Source organism: Anoplophora glabripennis, unplaced genomic scaffold (genome assembly GCF_000390285.2).
Source record: "Anoplophora glabripennis isolate ALB-LARVAE unplaced genomic scaffold, Agla_2.0 scaffold156, whole genome shotgun sequence".
Classification (NCBI taxonomy): domain Eukaryota; kingdom Metazoa; phylum Arthropoda; class Insecta; order Coleoptera; family Cerambycidae; genus Anoplophora; species Anoplophora glabripennis.
The window spans coordinates 185771-210040 of NW_019416250.1; the positions used below are offsets into that span (position 1 = coordinate 185771).

The window sequence follows — 24270 nt, forward strand, 5'->3', positions numbered from 1 at the left end:
TACTACTGAAATTTCTAAATAATTTTTTTTGACAACTGTTTCTGTACCTGTGGCAATACAAAATTTATTGTGTGTCACGTGCCAATGGTTTGGCGGTGAAATTAAAAATTATAGTATGACATTTAGAAAGTGAATAGAATAAAAAATATGTAAATAAAAATCTTTGTCTTTCTAATTTTACCTTTTAAAATAGTTTAATGTAAATAAACGCCATTATTATATGCCATATACATATATGAAGCCAATTTAATTTTAGCCAAAATTTGAGCAAGAATTGAGAAAATTATTATCTATACACAGTCGACTGTTGCTGCATCTTTGGAACATTCCTATCATTTTGAATATACGGAGATGCTTTACAAAAACTATTACTTTATTTTTTACGCATTTCGGTATTATTATAAAATCAAGAATTATAAAAAAAACTACCAGTTCCTTAATTGGAACAAAATTGCTTTACAATATTTTTTAAAAATTTAACAAATTTAAAAATATTTTTTTCTTCTCAACGGTTCAATAATTTCTTCTTAATGGCTCAGTATACTCGTAGAAAAAGACGTGGATGTGGTGACCATAGTTTTTTTCAAATGTTCGCTAAATATATTACTTTTGTTATTTATAAATGACATTTCTAATTGACTAAAATATTATAGATTTGCTGATGACCTAAAAGCTAAAAGTATTTTTGAATATTAAACATACTGATGACTACAATCGGGTTCAGAATGACTTAAATTCATTAGTGAAATGGTGTAAGTCAAACGGTAATCTGTGATCAAACCGTATGTCTTTAAATTATGATAAATGTAAAGTTAAAGTTTATTCGTAAAAAGAATGTATTTCTTTCAGATTACCACATACATAATATATACACTTCAAAGGGTAAACGTAGTAACTGACTTAGAAGTAAAATTTGACAGCTATATTGAGGTTCGATGACCATATTGAAGATATTTTGCGCAAATGTTTCAGATTATGCGGTTTTATTAAGGGCGCCATATTCTTTAAATAGGGTTTTCCGCAAAGACAAATAATTTCAAATTTCATGCCACCCGAGTACTTTCAAAGACACCGCAGTAAAACGAATAAACAGGTACTGAAATCTACCAAAATACTAACTTTTTTATATATAACTTTACATGTAAATATAACATTTACTTGCTTAGTCCTACATATAAAATTGTTTACTTTTAATTATAAGTAAGTGAAAATAATTCTTAAAATGTGGGGTTAGGATAACACCAAACGCATGTTTTACAAGCGCTTTTTTAAAATTATTATTTTATTTGAGTAAATTTAAATGGTAACAATGAATAAACGGAACATCAAGGATTGTATTTTTTTGCTTAGGTACTTTTGTTCTACACGTTTTACTTTTCAAGATTTCAGTACCTAAAAACGCAAGAAATTTGACTATTTCTCGGCCAGGGATATGGTCACCTTAAGAGGCAAACTCGTTAGTTTACTATCTTATCGGTTATTTTATTATACAGCGTGGTAAAAATGTTCTGCATAAAATTCATATTTTCGTTAAACAATTTTTTTTTTTTCGAAAAACGGTGAGACCCGTCGATTTTTATTTGATCCAGGGCACCTTGTTATGTGGACAAATTTTTTTTTCGATAATCCACTTACGGCAGCGATGACATAATTTTTTTTTAAATGACAACGCATATATTTTTCGTTCGAAATTGATGACAGTGATAATTATCTAAACAACGGTGTGAAAATTTCGATGTCTTACATAACAATTTTTTTTAGAAAAATGCACCTTAAGTTCTTATAAGTGATAATTGTCTACTTACACTATTAATGGCTCCGAAAAGGACAAAGTTGACAAAATTACATTTCAAACGAGTAAAATTACACTAATGTTTGTGTAAGTCTAGCGAAATTGTTCGAATTGCCCACCCTGTACCATTTGGCATTGTCCTAAGCGTGTGTAAACGCCGTCTACACTTCGTTCAAGCATTCCCGGGTCGATTTGATTTATTTCAAAACGAATACGGTTTTTAAGTTCTTCCAAATCACCTGGTCTGTTTGTGTACACACGCGATTTCAAATAGCCCCACAAAAAAAAGTCTAGAGGTGTTAAATCAGGCGAACGCGGAGGCCACTCGATTGTTCCGCGTCGCCCGATCCACCGGCCAGTAAACGTGTTATTCAAGTACTCCCGTACTTGCACTCCATAATGGGGCGGTGCACCATCCTGCTGAAACCAAATTCTTTCCTCAGGAATATCAGGATCCTCGTTGTTCGGGAATAACTCTGCTAAGCTTGGGACCAAATCGAACCGCAGGAAATCCAAATAGCGAGCAGCAGTTAAATTTTCCTCGAAAAAATACGGGCCTAAAATACGACGCCCTATTATTCCCGCCCAAACGTTCACCTTTCGGGGGTGCTGATGATCTACTTCTTGCACCCAGTGCGGGTTTTCCTGAGACCAATACCGGCAGTTATGTCGATGCACCGATCCATTAAGATAAAAAGTAGCCTCGTCAGAAAAAATTATGTTCTTGAGGAAGTCGGGGTCTCCGTTACATCGATGCATTAAATCTTCACAAAAGTGGAGACGGCGGTCTGGGTCGTCCTCAGTCAATGCATGTATCAAGTGACCCTTATAGGGGTGAAATTTCTCTTTTTTGAGAAAGTTCACCACAGTTACATGTGAAATATCATTGTTCAATGCAATCGACCTTGTACTAGAATGAGGGTTGTCCTGGAGCTCCACCAGGATATTCAATCTAGTTTCATCATCTACTCTAGGACGACCCGCACGAGGAGCATCTTTCACACTACCAGTTTCCTCAAACCTTGCCAGTACCCTACTAACCGTAGATTGCGTAATTGGTGGTCTGTCAGGGTACGTTGCATTAAATAATTGGCAAGCTTCTTGATGGGTTCGTAACTTATCGCCGAAACCAATCATCCTCAAAATATCAATTCTTTCGCGTTCACTAAGTTTTGCCATTTCGAATTAAACGATTTCACCAAAGAATGTTAAATCGGTACTGATTTTTAGTCTTCAATATTTCAGGTAATCTACTCCTTTCAAGTAAACATTTCTTTGGATCTTTTTTTTTTGAGGAATTTATCGGCAAACTCGAAGACAAAAAGTCGACCTTAATTTGCTACATACTATTTGGATTTTGTGCGGTTGAACTTGGTTCTAAATTTTGCAGTTTAATCAGGATCCTGACAATATCTGATGAATAATTCCGCAAATATTACATAACACCAGTTGCAACTTAAGTTATCTGAAATGCTTTCTGCCGAATAAATTTTTTTCTAAGGCATTTGATCCGTAAACAGCAAATTATTGCATTCAAGAACTTAAGGTGCATTTTTCTAAAAAAAATTGTTATGTAAGACATCGAAATTTTCACACCGTTGTTTAGATAATTATCACTGTCATCAATTTCGAACGAAAAAAATATGCGTTGTCATTTAAAAAAAAATTATGTCATCGCTGCCGTAAGTGGATTATCGAAAAAAAAATTTTTCCTCATAACAAGGTGCCCTGGATCAAATAAAAATCGACGGGTCTCACCGTTTTTCGAAAAAAAATTGTTTAATGAAAATATGGATTTTATGCAGTACTTTTTTACCACGTTGTATAATTCTCTTGTACGCTCTTGCCTGGAATACTGCTGCATAATTTGGAATCCTCAATATTTTGATGACATTAATCGATTAGAATTTGTTCAGCGTAAAATTTGCAATTATATTCTATTCAAACTTAACATAGACAAAAATAATTATATGTATGTGTGAAGATAGACTTAATCTAATTGGCATGAAATTCCTGCAGCATCGAAGACAATGTGCTTATTTAAAATTTGCATATAAACTTTTTAATGGTAAGATAGACTGCAATGAGTTATTGTCTTTATTTAGCTTAAGAGTTCCAAACTATGCAACTAGATCGACGGATCTACTTCAATCAAGTAATCATCATACAAAATCAAGCATAAATCAAGCACAAATATCGGGCTGCACTCATCTATGAGCGAAATTATAAAAGCTCTGTAAATTCACTCCCATTTAACACCGACATTTTCAATATTTCTATGTATCAATTAATTTCATTAAGCAGTTGAACTAAACCTACTTTTATTCTCTGATGTGTTTTTAATCGATTATAATATTTTTTATTACGCGTTTTACAATATTTGTTTTATGTGTTTCAGTTATTTATGCATTTGTTATCTTCACGTACTTTACATTATTGTATTCTTCCAGTAATTGTATCATTTAGGTTATACCTAGATACAAAAATTGTTTAATAAATAAATATCAATAAAACAAATTAGACTTCTAAAACAAACATATTGCAATCACATATTTTTTTAAATCTTTCATTGATCATCCCAACCTTTATGCCTAGAAGTATTGATCATAGAAAGAGGGTTGCACTAATTAAATCTTCTTTTTTAGTCCATCTGTTCTTTTATTTATTTATTTTTCGCTGCGTCGGAGTAACACATGGCAAATAATGATTTCAAATATGGCTTTGAAATAAAACCCTCTACATTCGAAATAATATTCATCATGTCCATGGAAGTTATTCAAGCTATTCTCGTAGTCAGTATCATCTATATCCTGCAGATACTATTGCTCACGCATTGTTCTTTTGTAGTTCATTTCTCAGTCATAATGTTTTTTATTTCTTTCTATTTATTGATATTTTCGTCTTTATCTTCTAGATATTCTAAATGGTCGTATAGTATAGGAATAGCTAGTAAAATGCACTTAGAGATTGATATCATAGATTTGAATTTAGGAAAAGCTCTGAACAGTAACCATTAGGATAAATATATAAAAACATACCATAACGTTCATTAAGGCTGGGGTTTTAAAGACAAGAAATAGCACTTTTAGTAAGATAATGATTACTTAAAGCATTTTGTGAGGTGTGATTATGTTTATAGTACAGTACGCGATTAAATAAATAGCTAAATTCATAAAGCCGGCGAATACTTATTTAGTGTAGGTATACAGGGTGTTCCAGATAGACCTTCAATTAAGACGTTTCTGGAAAACTACGCGTACTGGAATTCTGAAAATTTATGTACGGGGGTTTCTCCTAATGTTCTATCGATTGAAAATATTGGCGTCGCCGTGGAACTTCCGGTTCTACCGGAAGTAGACGTCAACTCGCTTATTTCAAATGGAATGTACTATTTTTTATTTAATTTTTGGATTCTACATCGAATTTTAAGGTAAGTTTCATAACCTTACTTTATCCTTAAACTCAATAGTTTTTGAAATATTTTGACTTTTTCAAAATTTTTGAAAAAAACATACCTACACTTAATCGGTTCTATCTCCTCCAATTTTTAAGATAGGAAGCTGAAATTTTAGATGGTCAATACCAAAACGTGTCCAAATATCTGGAATATTCGAAAGTTGGTGCATGTTACACAGGGCGTCTAAAAAACACGGACCAATTGTGTCAAATTGAAAGTTTAATAACTCGCTTATTTTAAATAGAACACCCTGTGTTTTATAATGCCAGTAGATGCACCTGTTAATTCTCTTTCCATTGGTATAAGCATTCCCTATACCTAAATCCCACCGATTTTGAGATATTTGAACATAAGTACAGAGACGAATATAATCCGACAGTTAGCTGTAGGTTGGCTGTGGAAAAACATTTAAATGTCACCAAGTGTCATTACTTATTTAGCAGATTTGCTGTCATTGCTGTAAAGCGAGTTTGTCGATTTTCCAAGTGTTTTCAATAACAATGGCACACTCTGGGTACACAGACGACGACTTTTTAAATTTAATTATCATTTACGGGGAGTGTAATAGAATTGTTAGTAGAACATGTCGCGTGTTTGCAGAAAGATATCCAAATAAGCACAGACCAAGTCATGATATGGTCAGAAGACTATTAAAGAATTGTTCTGAGAATGGAAAGTTTCTCCCGAAACATGATAAAAGTAAGACATCAGTGGACAACGAAGAAAATGAAGTAAATGTATTGGCATTTTTCACCGCTTATCCACAGGCGTCAATTAGAGATGCATAATAAATTCACGTCTATCAATAGGAACTATTCACAGAATTCTGAAGAAGCATAAATGGAAGCCATTTTCATTTATGTTAATACACCATTTGCAACCTGACGATTTACCCCGACGTGTAGTCGTCGTGTGTGTACCCAGAGTGTGCCATTGTTATTGAAAACACTTGGAAAATCGACAAACTCGCTTTACAGCAATGACAGCAAATCTGCTAAATAAGTAATGACACTTGGTGACATTTAAATGTTTTTCCACAGCCAACCTACAGCTAACTGTCGGATTATATTCGTCTCTGTACTTATGTTCAAATATCTCAAAATCGGTGGGATTTAGGTATAGGGAATGCTTATACCAATGGAAAGAGAATTAACAGGTGCATCTACTGGCATTATAAAACACAGGGTGTTCTATTTAAAATAAGCGAGTTATTAAACTTTCAATTTGACACAATTGGTCCGTGTTTTTTAGACGCCCTGTGTAACATGCACCAACTTTCGAATATTCCAGATATTTGGACACGTTTTGGTATTGACCATCTAAAATTTCAGCTTCCTATCTTAAAAATTGGAGGAGATAGAACCGATTAAGTGTAGGTATGTTTTTTTCAAAAATTTTGAAAAAGTCAAAATATTTCAAAAACTATTGAGTTTAAGGATAAAGTAAGGTTATGAAACTTACCTTAAAATTCGATGTAGAATCCAAAAATTAAATAAAAAATAGTACATTCCATTTGAAATAAGCGAGTTGACGTCTACTTCCGGTAGAACCGGAAGTTCCACGACGACGCCAATATTTTCCATCGATAGAACATTAGGAGAAACCCCCGTACATAAATTTTCAGAATTCCAGTACGCGTAGTTTTCAAGAAACGTCTAATTGAAGGTCTATCTGGAACACCCTGTATAGACTAGGCGGTATGGCTAGGCTTTCAAATATAACTAGAAATGAAAATTAGAAAAATGTCATATTTTTCTTCCTATTTAAGTATGTATCTTTTCAAGTTGATTTTAGGCGAAAATGGAAGAGGAAAAAAATTTTTGTAATTAAATTTTTTACATAACATAATTAGTTTCAAATCGAATCAATCATGATTATTATGATAAAAATCGAAAAAATCGCAAAAAATGGGGTTAAAAAACAATACTTTTTAGGGAATTTGTTTGGGGTATTTAAATTGGGTATAGGACCTTTAGACTTGGCTCAAGAAAACTTCATGTTATGTAGAATCTTCACACCAAATTTCATCAAAATCGGTTCGATAGATTTTGCATAATAATTTTGCAATCCAGATTTTGAAAAAAAAATTGCAAATTTTGCACAGCAAAGGCCAAGGCCCTTAGATACTTGAAAATTTAATCAGGTATAGAAGGTCTCTCAAGTTTTCAAACGCTTTTTGAAAAATTCGAATCCGTCCATTAGGAGAGCTCTGGCGCTTGTTTAAACATTGGTCGAATTTTTGTACTTATAAACAATTAAAATAACTTTGTGAATATTCAATCAAATCAAATATCTTAAAGCAGGTTTTAAAAGTTCTTGGAAAGACGCTTCCTTAAAAAAAAACAGATCGATTGATCAATTAGTTACGTAGTTATAGCTGATCAAAGTTAACCGTCATTTACACTAAATATACTGGGACATCCGGGCAAATTTTTCGAAAAATACCTTTGGTATTCCGAGTACTTACCAGGTCTAAGATTACAATATTTTTATTCATTGGCAACCTACTTTAAAACGTGTTTAAAGTTATTGGTGGTGGGGGAAGCAGAGAGCGCGGCCGCTTCGGCCTGCTCGAAATTGAATCGGCGTGTTAAAAACCGCGATGCGTTTAAACATTTTTAATATCTCACCTTCTAGAGGTCCGATTTTGATGATTTTTTTTTCAATTTTAGCGTATTTTCAAATGCCTATCGTTAATAATTATTGGTGTTTCAACAGTCCGATAATTATTTATCTTTAAACTTCCTTTACTTATCAACTTTATTTTTCTATTGTATCAAAGGTAAGTGCATAAACTTATATACTGTTTATCAAAAATCAAAAACAGATTTATTTAAATGTTCTGAAATTGTTTAAAAACCAATAATTTTCAAAATATGAGGAAAATTAGTAATATAATGAGTTAATTTCTGATTTGCTTATATTTCAAACAATAAATAATATTTTAATTATACTTTAATCACAAAAAAAATTAATATTAAAAAAGGAATCTTTCTTTCATTTCAATATATTATTTCGTATTCATACGACCTTGAAAAAAAATAGATACACGTATATACCGTTGGGAAAAGAATTTCTACAACCTGTATATACAGTGTTATTTTTTTAAAATCTGTCATAGGCCAACTTTTTTATTTGAAGTACCTAATAGACTAGTACTTCCAAATGCAAAATTGTAGGAAATAACTTGATTAAGAATAATTTACAAATAATTTTTATCGGTGTTTCCATTTAAAAAAATATCGTTTTAGTAGCTACTGCAGAAATCTGACAACACCGGAAATAATTATTTGTAAATTTTTCTTATTTTTTTTTAAAGAAGCGTCTTTCCAAGAACTTTTAAAACCTGCTTTAAAAATTTTGATTTGATTGAATATTCACAGTTATTCTAATTGTTTATAAGTACAAAAATTCGACAAACAAGCGCCAGAGTTCTCCTAATTGACGGATTCGAATTTTTCAAAAAAAGTTTGAAAGCTTGAAAGCCCTTCTAAATGTTATTAAATTTTCAAGTATCTAAGGGCCTTGGTTTTTGCTGTGCAAAATTTTGAAAATTTGCAATTTTTTTTTCAAAATTTGGATTGCAAAATTATTATGCAAAATCTATCGAACCGATCTTGATGAAATTTGGTGTGAAGATTCTACATAACATGAAGTTTTCTTGAGCCAAGTATAAAGGTCCTACACCCAATTTAAATACCCCAAAAAAATTCCCTATAAAGTATTGTTTTTTAACCCCATTTTTGCGATTTTTTCGATTTTTACCATAATAATCATGATTCATTCATTTTCGCCTAAAATCAACTCTTGAAAAGATTCATAATTAAATAGGAGGAAAAATATTACATTTTTCTCATTTTTGTAACATATTGTACCGCCAAAAGTTAAGCCCATGTTTTTTTTTATGCGCATAGAAAAATTTTCATTTCTAGTGATATTTGAAAGCCAAAAAGTCAAAAATCTCCGTGGATATACGATTCACCCAAATATGGCTTTTTGAAACAGATACCGTCTGGACTAATACCTATATTTTTAAAGGATAGAGTAAAATACCTTGTGGATCCAAAATAGCAATTTGATTCAAAATGGAGATAAAACAAACCAATATTTAGTCGACAAGATGTAGACACTTTTCAAGGCGTGGCTCAATGCTTGGTTTTATTTGGGTTTTTTTCTCACCTCGTACCTATATCCTTGCTCAAATATGTAGGTACTCCGCTTAAAACTAAATGATTGATATTTATGTTGGTGCTTTTGCCTAAACTAAACTATTTTAAAAAATAAAGTAACGATTTCTAATTTCCATTTTCATAAATAACTGTTGTTCCGAACTATACCCGACGCTGTATGATGTTGGATGGGATGTTTTTAGAATCTCAGTTGCCAGTCAATTGGTATCGTTTCCGTAGTTAAGATACGGCGAACTGACATTCATTATTATTAAAAAACTGTCAATTTGATTTTGTTATCTGTATTCATTACCTTGCTAAATAAATATGTACTAAAAATACAGTCCACTCCACACGTTACATGGTCCTTCGAGCCGGATAGCAATACGAAAATTACGAAATACGATAGAAGTCAGAAGATAGAAGTTACCAGGCGAGACGCGACGTCTTCAACTGACACTTCTACCCTCAAAAAAACGAACAAGGTCAGTCCTTTCCATTTTCAGTACTCCAATTGAGTATCGCACGATTTATTATTACCGTTAAGGTCTTGTCATCTCACAATTATTTATATGAAAAGAAAAATAAAACAGGAAAAATAATACCTACGTTTTGAATATTGTCAGTATTTACAGTTTCATTTACGTTTACGTGTATTACAGTAGTGCTTACAGTAACATTGTCAAGCAAAGTAAAATACTAATTTGTGCCACAATGTCAAATACGGAGGAGGTTCTAAAAACCTTGACAAAGAAACGTGCGTCATTTAAATCAAAGTTGACAATTTTTGAGAAATACGTTGAGAGGTTTGAATTAGAACAACGAATACAGAACATTGAGTCATTACTCATAAATTTCGAGGAAGTTCAGAACGAAATCGAATGTATAGTAGACGATCTCGAAAAACAGTATACGGAACACGAAGAATTTGATAATAGGTTTTATTCTATTTTATCGAAAGCGAAATTATTACACGTACAAATCATCCTACAATGCGATAGTAGTGGTGCAAAAACGAGTTCGGCAGTAGGCCGAGATTCTGCGCATTCTACTCCGGTGGAAGCTATAAAATTATCTGAAATAGAGTTACCCAAATTTGATGGAACATACGAGACATGGATGGAATTTCGCGATATGTTTGAATCGTTGATTCATGATAATGCCCAAATTAGTAATATTAAAAAATTCCATTATTTACGCGCAACATTAGTAGGTACAGCGCCTCAAGTAATTCAATCCCTTGAATTTACTGCCAATAATTACATTATTGCGAGGAATACTTTATGCGATAAATTTAATAATAAACAGTTTTTAATTCAAAATCATATTCGTGCAATTTTCAACATGGAATACATTGTGGACTCGTCAGCCAATAAAATTCGATATTTATACGAAAATTTGTTTAAACATTTAAATACTCTTAGTCAATTAGGCGAACCTACACACTCATGGGACTCTTTATTGATTTATATAATGACTAGCAAGCTCGACAGGAATACGATCCAAGAATGGGAAAAACAAAAGGCAAATCATAGTCGTACAACATTAAAAGATTTCAAGGAATTTCTTAAGAGACGTGCCAATTTATTAGACACCATGGAAATGGGGTTTGAACAAACGAATGATAAGCGAAATGATATGCGAAAAAATAATCATAACATAAATACGCGAACAAACGTTAAATCAGGAAGTTATTCGTCAGATTTTCTAAGTCAAACAGACAATTGGAAGTTAGGTAATGGTAATACCGATCATTAGAGGCCAACATATACGTGTTTTAATTGCAAAAAAGACAATTTATTCTATTGTCCAGATCTTCTTAAATTATCATTTAAGGATCGTATATCTAGAATTAAAGCATTACAGCTGTCTCAATTGTTTTAGACGAAATCACGAGCTTAAGGATTGTAAATGGTCCGGGTGTAAAATATGTGGGGATAAACATAATACAGTTTTGCATGAGTCAAAACCATCGACGAAGTCGGCAGTCGTAGTTAATCAAGAAAACATTTGTCTTAACGAAAATGCGAGTACCAGCGATAACACGAATACGAATAATGTTACTAATTGCATATTAGCAACATCTAACAATGCTGTTTTATCTACGGTAAGAGTTCAAGCGCGCAGAAGGGCAGATAGTAGTAGGCCATATCAGGTATTAGTGAAAATCTGTCTTATGTCAAGTACAAATGTGAACTAAACATTCAGTCAATAAATAGTTCATACTCGTTTACTTTGTCTTGCTTTGTGCTGGATAAGATTACTGGAAATTTACCAGATACGCCCATAGATATTCAATATTTAAACATAGGTACCGGTTAATATTGAGTTAGCTAACCCTGAATATTTCATTCCTCAACCCATAGATATACTAATCGGAGCAGATGCGTTTTGGAAAATTTTATGTACAGGACGAATGAATATTGGGTTGCATACCATCTTACAGAATACGCGCTTAGGTTGGATAGTCGCAGGAAACATGCATGCGTCTCCGACTAATTCGCGATGTAATTTGAGCGTTAATTTATCAGTTCAAAAACAATTAAGTAGATTTTGGGAACTCGAGGAAATTTCGACAGAGAAATCATGGTCAAACGAGGAACGATTATGCGAAGAGCATTTTCAAAAATATTTGGCAATTTCCAATGATGGGCGATTTGTAGACTCGCTCCCGCTCAAATAATCTGTTCTAAAATTAGGCGATTCTCGCGAAACAGCGATAAAACGTTTCATATCACTCGAAAGACGACTTATATCAAACGAGGCCTTACATAATTTATACATAAATTTTCTAAAAGAATACGAACAGCTGGGACATATGACCCAATACACTGATTGTGTCATAAACAACGAACCGCAATACTTCATGCCACACCACGGGGTGTTGAAAGCATCGAGTACTACTACAAAATTACGAGTTTAATGAGCCTTCAGCTACATCTACTGGTCTATCTTTGAATGATTTACAGATGACCGAATCGATTATTCAACAAGATCTGTCACTTCATAGCAAAATACCAAGCTTACATCAATTCATTTATAATGACGGAATATTACGTGTCGGTGGTAGGCTGACAAACTCAGATTATCCTTATCATAAGAAATATCCAGTTCTATTGCCTCCTAAATATCGTTCAACTGAGCTCATTTTTAATCATGAATATAAAAGATTGCTTCATGCCGGTCCGCAATTACTTTTGTCCACAATTCGAGATACATTTTGGCCAATTGCCGGTCGAAACTTAGAGCGAAAAATAGTTCATAATTGTGTTAAATGCGCAAGGTATAACGTCCATAAGCTTCAACCCATCATGGGTAATTTGCCGAAGTCTCGCATCCAACCGTGGTCGGCCTTGATTACGCTGGCCCCTTCATATTAAAGGACAAACGTGGTAGAGGTTGTAAACCCATTAAATGCTGGGTGGCCTTATTCGTGTGTTTTAGCACCCGTGCAATACATTTAGAGCTTGTATTGTCTCTGAGTTGTGATGACTTCCTTCACTCAATCGTTTCATAAGTCGCCGTGGTCGTCCATTTGAAATATTTCCGGACAATGGAACTACGTTTGTCAAGGCAAATAAGGACATGCGTGAAATAGTTGAATTCCTCCAAAACAGTCATTCTCAGATTTGTCACTCCGTATCTAATTTGAATATAAGATGGCACTTCATCCCAACAAATTCATCTCATTTCGGAGGAATCTGGGAGGCAGGCGTTAAGCCTTAAATATCATTTAAAAAGAGTTTTGGGAAATCAAGTTTTATTTTTCTTTGATTTTCAAACTATTCTTATTCGCATTGAGGCAATACTCAATTTCCGTCCTTTATCTCCCTTGAGTTCAAACCCTGATGATTTGACCCCTCTCTCACCTGCTCATTTTTTGATTGGGAGATCAACTATGTCTACCCCAGAAATGCCAGTATCAGGGTTGAAAGAAAACCGCCTGTCACAATATCAACTCCTTCAGAGGTTGTACGAACAATTTTGGAAGCGCTGGAGTCGCGAGTATATTAACGAGCTTCAACAACACCAACGTTGGCAAAAAAACCAAGGTAGCTTGGTAACGGATCAGCTAGTTTTGATCAAGGACAACAACTTGCCTCCTTCCATGTGGCGTCTAGGACGAGTTGTGAAGTTAATTGCTGGTGAAGATGGTATTGCCAGGGTAGCCAATGTCCAGACTTCTGATGAAATTATTGCACGAGCTTTGGCTCGGTTTTGTCCTCTTCCTGTTGTCAGTTAATTCTTCCAAGGCCGGGGGCATGTTCCGAACTATACCCGATGCTGTATGATGTTGGATGGGAGGTTTTTAGAATCTCAGTTGCCAGTCAATTGGTATTGTTTCCGTAGTTAAGATACGGCAAGCTGACATTCATTATTATTAAAAAATTGTCAATTTGATTTTGTTATCTGTATTCATTACCATGCTAAATAAATATATACTAAAAAATACAGTTCACTCCATACGTTACAACTGTTGATATGAATCAGATAACCACATTTAGGCAATTTCCTCGCCACAAACTCACGTGGCATATGCCACAATCAACTCTCGAATTATAAATTGCCAACGACTATTTCTGAAAGGTTCAGATTTAAGACTTTTCACACATGTTTCAACTTTTTGGCGGACACTGTAGAATCAAACTATTCTTAAAAATGGAATAACAGTGACTGACTTATTTATTTCAACCGAATATTTGCAGAGCTCTTACAATGACGTGGCGGTTTAACCTTTCCGTATAATTACTACTGAGAGCCTTAAACAAGCACATTGCGTCGAAAAAAGAACGCGTTAAAAATACAGTTTAATGTGAACTCATATACAACGGACCTCGACAGAGTTATCAATTAAAAAAGCATGTCAAGGGAGACGTAAAAGAAAAACTTATAGGTGTGCTACACCTGAGGCGCACATGACTAAAGGTAATGAACTGACGTCACGGCGCTACAGAAGCGCCCGAGCGCCTCGAGTTTATTCGAAAAGGACGATCGATGCGCAGCGCCGGACGCAATAGGGGCACCGCGGCGGTCTCCAAACCTCATTTTCTGTTTTAAATAGGCTCGCGTCTCTGTAGAGCAGAGTATCTCTTCTGCCTCCCGGTTTGCTACTTCACGGTTTTTGTTTTTTAATAAGCTCCATTAATATCTAAATACGCGAGCGTTCTAGAGAAAAATTTACACGGTGTTCCAAATAGAAAAGAAGGCGGGCCAAATAAAAATTTAAATGTTTTGCAGTCTGGCTCCTGTTTTATAAAGGTTTTGCTAAGTACGTTCGCAGATTAATTGGTTTTAAAATAAGTTTATCTGAAACCAAATGTACATACAGGGTGTCCCAGCCAAGCCGAAACAGAGCGAACTCTCAGAAAAATTATTTTTCCGATAGGTCGGTTTTGATCTTTTCACATACATTTTTTGTTACATTCTCTACCACCTAAGGAGGTGGGGCAACCCCCCCCCCAAATCTTAATAGGGAAGGAATGTTAAATGACACATCGTTTAAAAGGTATTCTAATTCTCTACACAACCGTTTTTTTTTAATTTGGCCCATTAATTTCGACACATTTATTTGCAAATTACTACATGTTAACCAAAGTGTTCAAATTGATGACCTCCAGCCTCCATACAGTAACAAAAGTTTTGTAAAAGGCGTTCAAGCACATTTTGTAACATTTCTCGAGTAACTTGGCGGCATTCATTGACAATGCGTTGGCGTAGATCTTGAAGGGAAGTAGGTGGAGTGAAATTAATTTTGGACTTTGAGTGACCCCACAAGAAAAAGTCCAAAGGAGACAAATCCGGTGATCATGTAAGCCATTCTATGACGCCTCTTCTCTCAATCCACTGATTCGCAAACCTGCAATCAAGATACTGCCGAACAGGAGGGCGTAGTGTGGGGGGGTTCTATTCTGTTGATGTATGTGTATATAAAATATCCTTGGGTTAGAATCGGACTAATAACGACAATTATGACGATTGATGGTGCCTTAACAGACAAAGATCACTCATCCGAGAAGCAGAGATTAAAAATAAAAAGAAGATTGTTTATAGCGCGTTCACTTATTATTTCACAAAATTGTAGACGGCGGCGGTCAGTCATCTTCATGAAGATCCTGTAAAAGGGAATTTTGTATGGTTGAAATATGTTTCAAAATTTTGCGAATTTTTATTTCGCCCAAAACTGGATTTAGCTGCCAATTGCCTCGTACTTGTTCTGGAATTTATAGCAACATAGTCAAAAACCGCCACATTTACTGCTTAATTTCTTTAGGGGTGTCGCTTTTTATTACCTACAGATCCAGTCTCCTAAAACTAATTCACTCAATACCCGTTCTGATAGTTGATTATTTATTATTTCAATTTATTACGAACAGTAAAAGGAAATGTCACTCTGACATAAGGGCTGATACTGGATGACTAATTTTAGCTGTGGTCCATAAAAATGCAACTAATTACATTAAACATTTAAAATAGTTTTAAAATCGGATTAACAGTTTTATCGCAGCTTATGGAGAAAAAAGTTTGCAAATAAATTTGTAAGTAAGTTTTTTTTATTAACAAGCTGTATCTCCGAAATTAATCAGTCAAATTCAAAAAATAAAACACGGTTGTGTAGAGAATTATAGAATACCTTTCAAACGATGCCACTTCCTAATTCCCTATTAAGATTTCTGAGAGATTATCTCCTCCCTAAGGGGGTAGAGTAATAAGAAATTTATGTGAAAAGATGTCCACCTTCGATCAAAAATCAACCTGCCCCGGCGTTTTTCAGAAAAATAATTTTCATGAGAGTTATTCGCTCTGGTTCGTTTTCGCTGGGACACCCTGTATATCTTGAGTACAAGATTTTTTATTGAAAAACCATAAAACCTCTAAACTACTTGGACTTTGTCTTGCTGTTGTTTTATACGAGTTTTATTATTAAAGTTGAATGAACTTAATAAAACAGTTTGATTTACAAAAAAAAATTCGAATGAAAATTTTCTCTTCCTTCTCTTTCTGTTCAAGCAACTATAAAATTAAGAATTTCATTTGATTTTCAAACCTTCGCCTCTTAAGAAGATATTCTATTTTCAAAATACAGAATGAAATAATGACCTATTTATTAAATACACTATAAATCGTTTTAAGCAATGATACTGTGGGAAATAACTACTCTGCGGACTACAGCTACATCCAGCATTGAATGACACCTGCAGCACCTTGTAAACATCTAAGATCATTCAGTGGCATTGAGTAGCAGTGACATAGGTATTTGTAGGATATATGTCGCCAACAATATAAAGCTTTATTAGTTTTTAATAAATTAGGATACGACATTAGGGTAGTGTAGTAGTGTTTTCTCGTTTTCTTCCTGGTAGACTGTGGTATCGATAAATAATTTAAATTCTTACCACAAGAAAATCTCCCTAAACAACGGCAACAAACCGTTTGCCGTAAGGGATTATATCTTGATTTTTAATACTTGTATTACTTGACTGAACAATTTCCGGGTTTGTTATCACATCAGTTTAGGTTTCTGGACGTTTCGAGACATATCGCTCTCTTCTTCAAAAGTGTTGTATTTCTTATTTTATTACATTAAAATTTAACAATTGGGAACGAAACAAACATTTGCACTACCCTGGTATAGGAAACATAGGTAATTTTAAAAGCAAAGTAAATATATTTATTTCACTATTTTCTGTGCAAAAAACTATAGCACATGCTTACATTACAAAACTGGGTTTGATAATGATACTAATCAAAACGTTGTTTTCTAAAAAACAATAATTTTTATAAAGTCAAGAATTTTTGTTCGTTTCGCAAAAACATTTCTATAATTTTACCATTTTAAAGAAAAAGTCGTTATTAATTTTAGATTTTCTGAGGGGGGGGGAGGTAGCAAAGGATAAAGTTCAGGATAAAAAGTGATTCGATTTTTAATTGATTAAAAATTGAATTTGAATTAGTTAAATAATATATTCCAGTTAAGGGATATACGTAATTTTCTTATCGTTAAAGAAATACAAATATGAAAAGAATTTAAATGTTAATATACTTAAAGCAATATTTTTATTTTACGATGTTTTAATTTAAAAATAACATTTGCTTAATAAACATATTAATATTTAGCCGATTAGAATCAAGGGGTTGCAAAAATTATAAAGGTAAATACTGGTAAAATATGTCTGTCGACCGTGACACAAATCTGTCATAAATTTATCCAAAAATAGAAATAAGAAATTTTGAATGTGACGTTAAAACAAAGAAATTAATACTCAGTTTTTGCGACTAATGGTGAGTGCTGGTATCGTAAGTATTGTAAAATGTGCAATATGTATTTAAGAAATAATACAACGTACCACATAAATTTAAAAAAATCACATGACTATCTACTGTTTATCGACCAAAACGCCTTTGATAGGATATGTTATTCAAGTTTTAATGAACAATTTTTATTAACATCACTGTTTTTAAGTCGAAGATGAGCCATTGTTAATGATATAGACCAAGGGTCGGCAACTGGCAGACCGCGGTCCAGGTCCGGACCGCGGAAGGTAAAATACTGGACCGCCAAAAATTTTTTAAAATATAAATTACTCAAATAAATTATTTAAAAAATGTTTTTTTACGTTTAAGTTCCAATCTTATCATTTTTTCTAGTATTTTAAAATTGTATGAGTGTGTGAGTTCTTAATGGTTAGTAAGCAGATTAAATTTGTGTCCAAATTAAAATAAAAAAAAAATATGAATTTTTTTTTGGACCTCGTTAAAAATTTTCAAAAGTATCCGGACCCCACCTAAAATTACTTGCCGACCTGATATAGACTACCTCTTCCTTAGATATATCAAAGAGCATCAATTGTTTTCAGATTAATCAGTTTTATTTCAGTAAAAGTGTATTTCAGAACTTTACATTAGTCACGTGCATTCCAAACAGCGTGTAGAAATTGTAGTCATTTATATTTCAGAATACGTCACTTATATTTATATTTTATAGTATCATAAATATGTATGGCAGAATTCATAAAAAATATTTTAGAAAAATTATACTGTGTTATTTTTTGAACATTCGTACTTATGACACTGTTCTTGTAGTTCAAATCAAAAGGAGGTTAAAAGTAACGGAAACGTTCATTAAAGGCCTGCGCATACATACGCGGTAGCGATGGCGGTGGTGGTAGCGGTAGCGGTGGCGTTATTCGAATTTAAATATACCGCTCGTACCGCGACATGTATGTTTTGACCCATTTGTTTCTATGCGTTACATTCAAACGCCACCGCCACCGCCACCGCTTATGTTACCGCGTATGTATGTGCAGGCCTTAAAGGTTTGAAAATATACAAATTTCTATTATATTATGAGGAGAACAAACCATTCTCCGAACGCTTATGGTGCACGTAGCATTCTATGCTTGTAGTTGCAGTTTAATAGCGCACTAATGGGTGTCCCAAAATTAACGCAAGAAGTAATTTTCATAGAAAACACAGGGTGTTAATTAAAAATTGTACATTTTTTTATTGATTCATAAAATATACAGTAATACAGCGCTGAATTTCCTCCTTCAAGGCATAGATGGTCGTGGGCTGGTTGGCATAAACCTAAAACTTCAAACAAACAAACCAAAGAAAAAAGTAAATTGCATAAACTCTGCTGCCAATTCTGATCACCAAAACGGGAAATTACACGACCACGAAATTACTCGCACAGTAATTGAATTGTTTCTCGGGCTGTTATGGCATATGGCACTGTCTTGTTGAAACCACATATCGTCTACATCCATATTTTGCAATTTAGGCACAAACAACTGGAATATCATGTCGCGATAATCAGCACCATTAACTGTTATTGCTGACCAGCCGCATTTTCAAAGAAGATTGGTCCGATGATGCCTCCAGCCCAAAATTCTCACCAAACAGTGACAAGTTGTTGATGCATTTGTTTCTCAATAATCACTCGTCTGAACCCCAAATACGATAATTTTATCGATTATCGAAGCCACCAAGATGAATATGAGCCTTATCGCTGAAGATGATTTTGTTCGAAAAATCAGTAGCCACTTGCTGTTCCATAATCTATTCAACCAATTCTCTTCGATCTGCGTGGTTAGTAGACTTCAGTTTATGAGTCGATTGAACTTTGTAAGCATGAAGATGCAAATCTTTCGTAAGAATACGCTGTAGAAAGCTTATCGAAATGTCCAATTCTTGATCACGATGCCGAATTGATGTTCCTGGACCGTCAACAACACTGTCACGAACTGCTTCGATGTATTGTTAAAGACTTGTAAAGGGCGGCCAGAGTGTTTAAGATCACTATAGTCTGTTTCGAAATGAAAGAGAGTAATAAAACCCCGAGATAAGAACCGGCCATGGGCGTGCTAATATTTCGTTTCAGGTAATTATCGGGTAACACTAATGCTAACAGGTAATGGGTGTACATTAGTATATTTTACTGGATACATCATAGGGCAGGAGCCAGTGTATTGTGACAGATCAATCCAGTCTTAGAGCTGAATATACGAAGACGTGCTAGTGCAGTAGAGTAAAATTCGACTTGTGTTTAGTGACTATTGTGCCAGTGGATATAATATTGTTTGGGTAAAATGTCGAGCTTATCAGATTACGTACCTGCTAAACGCGTGAAAAGATGTGCGCTGTCTCAGAATGAGAAGATTATTATATTAAATGTATTTAATGCATTGAAACACCAAAATCCTACCAACAGTGTTGACGACATCGTGGAAAAGTGTTCCAAAATGACAGGGATTGGAAAATCGACTATCTACAGACTTTTAAAGGAAACAAAAAATGAACAAGATACTGTAAATCCCCCAAAATCATCTACAGGGAGGTCAAAAGTCGTTATAGATGATTTCTTCAAAAATGTCATTCGCAGAAAAGTACACTCATTTTATTTTAAAAAAGAAATACCAACGCTAAACAAAATTTTAAGTGAACTTTCAGAGGACAACGATTTGCCAAAAATCAGTAGAAGCAAATTATGGGCCGTCTTACGAGAGTTGAATTTTTGCTGGGAAAAGCAGAACAGGAAGTCAGTTCTTATCGATAAAGATGAAATTATTTGTTGGCGAAGATCCTACTTAAGATCAATTAGAAAATTCCGTGACGAAGGGAGGAATATTTATTATCTAGACGAAACTTGGGTCAACGAGGGATATACTGTAACAAAAGTATGGCAAGATAAAAATGTAAAAAGTTTTCGACAAGCATTTTTGGATGGACTTTCAACAGGGTTCAAGGCACCTTCAGGTAAAGGGCGAAGATTAATAGTGACACATATAGGTAGTGCCAGTGGTTTTGTAGATGGCGGTTTACTTTTATTTGAATCTAAAAATACAGGTGACTATCACGAAGACATGAACGCAGATGTTTTCGAAGAGTATTTTACACAGATGTTGGATCTTATTCCTCCGGGGTCTGTAATTGTCATGGATAATGCCAGTTACCATTCACGGCAGACCGAGCGGACGCCTACGACTGCTTGGAGGAAAGCCGATATAATTCAATGGTTATCCGGAAAAAACATTTCTTTTGAAACAAATATGGTGAAAAAGGAACTTTTGACACTTGTCAATCTTAATAAAGATCAGAAAAAATATGTTATCGATGAAATGGCAACAAATCGCCAAATAACGGTACTACGGTTACCACCTTATCACTGTGAACTTAACCCAATCGAATTAGTCTGGGCGCAGGTAAAAGGAGATGTAGCGCGAAATAATACGACGTTTAAATTAAGTGACGTGAAAATTTTGTTAAAAAATTCCTTGGAACGAGTAACTGCAGATAACTGGCAAAGATGTATACATCATGTACAAAAAGAAGAGGAGAAAATGTGGGAACTCGATAATTTAATTGACGTTACTGTGGAACCTATCGTTATCAATCTAGGAGACGAAGATAATTCATCAGAATATTCAGAGGATGAATTTTAATATACCTACTTTTTTATTTTCTTTATTGTACATTTATACAACACTACATTTACTCACCATAATTTGAATTTTCAAAATACATATATTTTTGTGTGGAATAAAAGTCTATTCATTAAATTTAAATAAATATTTTGATAATAATATTGAATAATTTTATTTGAATTACTAAAAACCCTCTTAACCCGGTTATGATGCTTAAAGTAGCCTCATGTTTTGAAATGCTGTTTTTATATTGTTTACTTATAAGAGAAATGGACCGAGAAATTGAAGCGGCATAGACAAAGACGGATTGTCGGGGATTAAATTTTAGCTACCTGCTACAATTTAGTACAGCCCGATCGCACAAAGTTTTTTTTAAAAGTACACCTCATTATATACGGATAATACATAATATAAAAATATTGAATATAAGCACCAGTACTACATTTATTTACGATTTGCATACATAATGAGCTTTTATTACTCTCTTTCATTTCTAAACAGACTATAATTGATCTAGTCTTCCGGAATTTTTCAATTAATCTCTTCACAGTTGATGACTATTTCGACCATAGTTTTTATTTAAAATATTGCTCAACAATGAAAACGGATTGTTGTTTCGAGTAGCGTTCCATTTTAAATAACCCTGAACTGTCAGCCGTCACGCTCTTTTTTTTTCGTTGGCTACACTGTAGGTACCGCACTAATGGCGCAAAATTCGAGAATTTTAAGACTCCTGATATGTGGTGTTCACTACTCCTATTACGTACATATAGTAGGTATGTAGGCGCAATTCGCTGCTCTGATCGCAACGTGGTGAAGTTACGAAATCTTGTATTAAGCAATCTCAAATCCATACCAGCTAACTTGACATTTCTAGATTAACAACTAATAACATTCATTCTAGAAATGTTGAAGTGTCATTTCTTGTTTTATTTACACTTATCCTTCATGAAGTGTAAGTGGCGTTATGGTGGTAGAGATTGATTTCACATGTTGAAGCTTACATCAGTGTAATTATAATGTTATGATCACGTACTTATTACACAACACGTTTTCTCATTTGAATAAATTATCGACTTATTGTGGTACATTGGTAATACGGCTATTTATTTTAATATGGACGCCTCAATTAACTAAACATGATGAAATATTGTAGAATTATTGTATGACGAAATATTGTTGTCAAGAATGCAACACATATACTTCCAGCTTCCTTACACATACAATGCTGTTAATGATAATACTTTCGGCTAATTTTCTTGAAATTTTGCAGGTTGATAGTTGATAGTGCTCAATATGTAGATCAAAAGTCTCAATGGGCACGAAGTCGTGTACCCCTCCTTCCCCCCAAAAATCCACCCCCAAGGGGCTAGGGGAATATAACTGATTTCTGAATGTGAAACAATTTTTATTTTTGTAGTCCAACCAACGGGTCCCAAACAACCACCCCTGTGATCCTTCAACCATCGACCATCTAACCCTCATGTAGATCAAAAGTATCAATGGCACAAAGTCCCATAACCCCCACTTCACCCCCACCCCTTCACCAAAGCCCACCATACGGTTTGATCTATCGTTCATCAATTATTTGGACTCCAAGATTTTCATCATTTCGATTTGCAGCATCCAATGTGGTGTTTATCAAGGAGTCATCGGGGTATCTAATATTCTGTATATGTCATGTATACTCTAAATATCATAACGCTAGTGAAATTCATATGGTGAAGCCCGTCATGGGTGAGGGTCAAGTTGGGGGGATATAAAACGTGGTAAATGGTCGGTGGTTGAAGGGTCACAGGGGTGGTTTTTTGGGGTAGCCGTTGATTGAACTGCAAGAATAAAAATTGTTTCACATTCAGAAATCAGTTATATCCCACTAGCCCCTTGGGGGTGGATTTATTTTGGGGGGTGGGGGGGAGGGGTTATAGCGATTCGTGCCCATCGAGACTTTTGATCTACATATCAACTATCAACCTGCAAAATTTCAAGAAAATTTGCCGAAAACCATTTTCCATAAGGAAAGTGTATGGTCCTTTCGCAATCCCAGTTTAAAGTCAAATTGTCGGCATTTTTCAAAATTGTAGCAGAAAAATTTAATTTGTACTAAATATGCATGGATTTTACCAATTACAAAAAATATCTTTATTAAGAGTTTCTTAAAGACAGGGAGCTTCATTTTAAAATGCAACAATAAAGGTGATATCTATTTAAAGAATTTATAGACTTTTGAGAATTATTGTAATTATTTTGAGTATGACTATTTTACCGTTGTGTCTTTTCACTGTGCTCCAGTATATAATTTTAAACAGAAAAAAAAAACAGATTTCTCAAAACTCTTACTTTCTTATTGGAATTAATATTCTCTAAAAATTCTTACGATGCCAAATATATTTAAAAAATTTCGCGATAAAAACTGTGAAATATTTAATACTTAAGATCTTCGGACGGATTTGTCTTAGTCCAAAAACTGATAATAAGGGGCTAGCTACATGGTGTCAAAGTTGAAAAAATAAATAACATTTTATTAAATACTTTTTGATTATTTCGAGCTAATTTCTTTTGGGATGAGAAATTCGAATTTATCGACGATTTCGTTGTATTATCTAGAGGGCGCCACAAGCGACCGTTAGGACGCATTTAAACTGCCAAAAAGTTTTGTATGCCACGGTGTATTTCACTTTGAGCTGGAAAAATCTTTTTCCTCAACATTTCTGCTTAAAAAAGGTATACCTTGCTAATATCTCTAAAGCCAACCGATTTCAACAAAAAGGCTTTAAATTTGTAAATGCATACAAAAATTTGTTCAAAAATTATTTTTTAGATTGGTTACATTGTTTAGATTGTGTTAGATTGATAGATTGTTTTTAGGAAGTGTGTTTTTTACACTGTCAATTCTGTTTGCAGTAAAATTGTTAAATAAACGAGAAT

The 24270-nt window shown here is 34.0% G+C and overlaps 1 protein-coding gene across 9 annotated transcripts in view; it reads right to left on the reverse strand.

Moving 5' to 3' along the window:
• LOC108905661 (diacylglycerol kinase theta) overlaps positions 1-24270 on the reverse strand; it is a 111378-nt gene that overhangs the window by 74969 nt on the left and 12139 nt on the right. The window lies entirely within an intron of this gene.